The sequence below is a fragment of the Podarcis filfolensis genome (assembly GCF_964270895.1).
Source record: "Podarcis filfolensis genome assembly, chromosome: 4".
In the NCBI taxonomy this organism is placed as follows: domain Eukaryota; kingdom Metazoa; phylum Chordata; class Lepidosauria; order Squamata; family Lacertidae; genus Podarcis; species Podarcis filfolensis.
The window spans coordinates 78,895,488-78,900,465 of NC_139607.1; the positions used below are offsets into that span (position 1 = coordinate 78,895,488).

The window sequence follows — 4,978 nt, forward strand, 5'->3', positions numbered from 1 at the left end:
AGAGATCGCAAAGTTGGCGCTGAAGGCCATCTCTTCAGATTTATGCATCTCTGTGGCATTGCAAACTGGAAAGAAGCAAATCCATTTTGACAGGAGGTGGTACTCAAGCAGCAAATGCTTTGAAAAGACAAGGTTTACATCTGCAGAAAACTTATATGAGGCACTCAGGACCACAGTTAGCGGTACAGCATCTGCACTGCATGGAGGACATCCCAAGTTCACTTCCCGGCTCCTACATTGAATTGTACAACAACTATATTGTACCCTGCAATGGATTTAAATTGTAAATTATTTGGGGGCCAACCTGGAGTAAGAGGCATGCTTAAATTATACAGTGGTACCTCCTGCCAACCTAGCAGTTCGAAAGCACGTCAGAGTGCAAGTAGATCAATAGGTACCGCTCCGGCGGGCAGGTAAACGGCGTTTCCGTGTGCTGCTCTGGTTCGCCAGAAGCGGCTTAGTCATGCTGGCCACATGACCCAGAAGCTGTACGCCGGCTCCCTTGGCCAATAAAGCGAGATGAGCGCCGCAATCCCAGAGTCGTTTGTGACTGGACTTAACTGTCAGGGGTCCCTTTACCTTTACCTCGGGTTAAGAACTTAATTCGTTCCAGAGGTCCGTTCTTAACCTGAAACTGTTCTTAACCTGAAGCACCACTTTAGCTAATGGGGCCTTCCGCTGCCGCTGCGCGGCCGCTGCATGATTTCTGTTCTCATCCTGAAGCAAAGTTCTTAACCTGAGGTACTATTTCTGGGTTAGCAGAATCTGTAACCTGAAGCATCTGTAACCTGAAGCGTCTGTAACCCGAGGTACCACTGTACTGGGGCTGCAATATGTCTTGAGTTTCCTGGACATAGCCAGGATTCAGCAGTCAAAAATGTCCAGGAAAACCTTGACGTATGGCAATCCATGTTGGAAGTGACAAATTTCCTTTAAAATAGCTCCAAAACTTCTTCTTTTTTGTATCTTGAGATTTTGCAAAAGAAGCTCAACAATTTTTGTGTCCGGATTTTCACTTTTTGAAATATGGCAACCCTAAATTATACAACACTGGGTGACAGGAAAATAATTATCTGGGATATTGTATCTATGATTGATTCATTCACATGTGCAAGTCACAACTCGATGCTACAGTTATCATGTGAGAAGCATCCACGGGGAATCCAAGCCTAAGTTTGTACTGATTTCACTGGATCTATTTGGAACAAGGTTGTTTTTTTAAAAATGGAGATTATGAGATTACCAAATTGGTCCCCAAAATTCCAGGTAATATCCAAGGGGTTTTTTTGTTTTTGTTTTTAAAATAAAAATAAAAGAATACTGTGTATAGTTCTGGTCACTCATCACACATAAAAAACGTTATTATAGAGCTAGGAAAAGTGAAGAAAAGAGAAAGCAGAATTACTGGGGGCTGGAAAAACTCTTCGAAGGGGCAAAGTTATCGAGGTTTTTTAGTTTCGAAAAAATGTGAGGCGGGGGATGGTCATGACAGGTTTATAAATCATGCATGCTGTGGAGAACATGGAGAGATATTTCTCTCCCTTTCCCATAACACTAGAATTCGGGGAAATTCAATGAAGCTGAACATTGGAAGATTCAGGAGAAAAGAAAGTACTTCTCTACACTGTGCATAGTTAACAGGATGTTGCCACAGCCACCAACTTGAATGACTTTAAACAGGGATTAGACAAATTAATGGAGGATAAAGCTATCAGTGGTCACTAGTCGTGATGGTTATATTACCTCCAGTCTAAGAGGCAGGATGACTCTTAACACCAGTTGCTGGCGAACATGAGCTTAGTTCTGCTTGCCAGCTTCCTATAGTCATCTGGTTGGCCAGTGTAAGGGGGGAAATGTTGGCCTACATGGACTGCTGATTTAGTAGGGTGCTTATGTTCAAGTTCAGTTTGTACTTTTCCACATTTGTACCCCCCACATCCTCAAAGGAGCACTTGATTTCACCACTTGCAGTTATGTGCCATTCCACTGTCAGAACGATCCTGCGAAGCCGTCTTAGACTGATCACGACTGGTCAGAGCCCAGCAAGGTTTTGAACCCAGGCTCTTCATCACATGGCTAGTTCTTCCAAATTAAGAAACTGGCATGCTCCTTAATTAACTTTGTTAACCAAGTGGTATATGGGTAGCATAAATAAAATAAATACCTCTGGTTAAATTGATCTGATTAAAAAAAACCACTTTCCATATATTTTCATAGTATTGCAGAGGATGTGCTTTGTGACTTAAACCCAGTTATCTGTAGTTGCTTAGTAAGCAGGATCTGCCTAGTATGTAATCTATACCAGATCAGCACTGGAATAAAAAGAAGCAAGAAAATACTGCCTCTAGGCAGGTGCAGAGTGCCACCTTTTCCCTACTGAGTTTCATCCGAGTCCTGGCAGCAAACGACTGCAATAGGATTAACATCTTCCCGACTCCCACCGTCTGACAAGCTGAAATCCAACAGGTGCAACTTCCCCCATGACTACCAGAGCCAAACCTTCACCTGTTGAATTTCTGTCCCTTTTGAAAGAGACCTGTGACGGGAGAAGCGGGGGAGGAAGGGCCATAATATAGGATGGAAAAACAAACCCCATTTGTTTCTCCCAGGCAAGCTGGAGCCCCGGCACCTCTTCAAAAAGGGATTAATAACCGCCTAATAGCGGTGCAGGGCGCCAAGGGCAGGCGCAGCTGAAGCTGGCCTGCTCGGCAGCTCTGGAAGCCGCCGCAGCCACACCCGGAGCCTGGCCAGGCAAGGCAGGCAGGCAGGCGACGGAGGAAGTCTCGTGTGCCCCCGTTGCTATGGAACGCAGGTCAATAAAGCGTGTTTGGATTGTGGAGCGAAGCGCAAGGTCTGTTTGCTTAGTGGTTAGAGGTGCAAAAGTCGGCATTGTCCCACTGGCAGCGGGGCTCGCGGGGGGAGGGCGAGGCAGGAGGCTCCGCAGCCGGAGCTCGAGGGCGCCCCGGCCGCGGCCACCCGCGCTTCCCGCCCCGCAGCAGCAGAGCAAGCGCAGGCGCAAGAGTTTCTGGAAGACCGCAGCCAGTGCGCTCTGGAGCCCGGAGGAAGCAGGCCGCGAAGAGCGCAAAATCGGCTCAGGGCGCGAAAAGGCTTCTGGGACATAACTTGACCTGGAATTTTCCTGTTTGATTTTATACCAATCCGCAGCAGCGTTGCTTGCTGAGCACCTTATTATTATGGTTATTATCAGTGCTCCCCCCCCAAAAAAAATGTTTGGTGGTACTCTCATTTTGACTCAAGAAAAACACCGTTTTATAGTTCAAATCCGGAAAAATAAATACAGTAAATAGACAAAAGTACAAAGATTCACAAAATGTTTAGGGGTATGCGTACCTCTGCATACCCCTGGAAAAAAGCACTGGTTATTGTTATGCTTAGAGGGAAAGTGAAGCACCCTTTCAGATTTTCCAAGGTGGGAGAGAGCTCACACCAAGGCCCTTTAGCTCCCCAGATGCCTCCTGCCTTTCAGGATGAGGGGCTAAGAATCTCAGAACTATAGAGTTGGAAGGGACCCTGAGGTCATCAGTAATGTGATTTAAGGCAAACAGGGTTACGAAGCAAAGCTGCCACTCGAGGTACACTTAAAGCCAGGGAACAAGATCTGCCAGACTCCTTTGGACTTCCTTCTTAAGTAAACATGCATAGGATTGGTCTGGAAACGATCGATCGAAAGCAAGCGGTTTCATTAAAGCTCCAGGTGCGGCATGATCTAAGCCTGTTTACTCAGAAATATATGCCCCGTTGTGAGTCCCATGGGCCTTACTCCAGAGTAAGGACAGGTGCATAGGATTATGGCTTTATCGTCCTGCTTAGGCGTTTTGAACATGTGGGACTTCAGTTTTGAACCGGCAGCCATCAGGGTGGCTACTTAAGCATGGCCAGAAAAGGAGGCGATGCATCTTTAAAAGATGCCTGTTTGCATATAATTTCCACATGCTAATTTGTAGAGGGAGATACAAATTGAGGAATAAGGACTAAAATGTAAGTAGACATGAACAGGTGCTAATTCCAAGGCTTCTGATGTCCAGTTTTATGGATTTTTATATTTTAACTGGACATGGACAGGAAAGCCCTTCAAACGGGAGCACTGTCCTCTGCAAAGGAGGACACATGGCCAGCCTAAAAGGCATCCATTGAGAGCCATACGAGAAGGGCGGATTGTGCATCTGTCCAGAAGTTGCTTATTGAACAAGGAATGTGCAGGTGTTGTGACGGATCAGAGCTTCTTTGTGCAAGCTCCCTTTTGAGTTGTTGCTAGGGTTCATATGATACTTCTCCATCCCCTCTAGATAGTGTCAATTTAGTGCTATTTTGAGTACTAACAGATTTGGGGTATACGTATGTGCTTTCTCTGTTTCCAAGATCCCTGTTTCAATTCCTGGCCTTTTTGTGTCACCTGGGAACCAATGTGCTTTATTGTCCACTGTTTCATAGTTATAACCCCAGAGCTGTACACAGGAGGAAATGCCTCACTTCTGAACTTTCATGGAATCGCCAACTTTTATTTTTTACCCTCTTGTATCTTTTGCAGCGGCTGATCTGTAGACATTAGATGAAAATATTTGTCTCCATGCTGCAAAATTATCCAGCTGCTGATTTATTTTTTTAAATGTACATACTGGTTTTTATCAGTACATATTTTAATAACCAGTATTTTAACAAAACAATCAGCATGTAGGCAATACTGCAGCAGATTGAAATCCCTCTGCCACCAGCCCATTTCGTCTCCATCCATCAATAAATACCCTTTCACCCTCCGACTTAACCCATTTCCATGGCTCTCCCCATGCCAGGATACATAATTATATTTTTAATTTATTTAAAGGTGTTTCAAAACAGCTTAAATAATTACATGTTTCTAAGCAGTATACAAAAGCTCAATATAAAGAAATAAAGGAGCAGTATCAAAAAAGGAGACACAATCAGTGAAACAGTATAATAATGGAAAAGAAACAAAAAT

The 4,978-nt window shown here is 44.6% G+C and overlaps 1 long non-coding RNA gene across 1 annotated transcript; it reads right to left on the reverse strand.

Moving 5' to 3' along the window:
* Nucleotides 1-90: 90 nt before the first annotated feature.
* Nucleotides 91-3,169, reverse strand: LOC310760618. Its single transcript, XR_014547069.1, has 2 exons — nt 586-3,169; nt 91-341 (listed from the first exon to the last, which is right to left on the reverse strand). It is a non-coding gene; the product is annotated as an uncharacterized lncRNA (long non-coding RNA).
* Nucleotides 3,170-4,978: the final 1,809 nt, after the last annotated feature.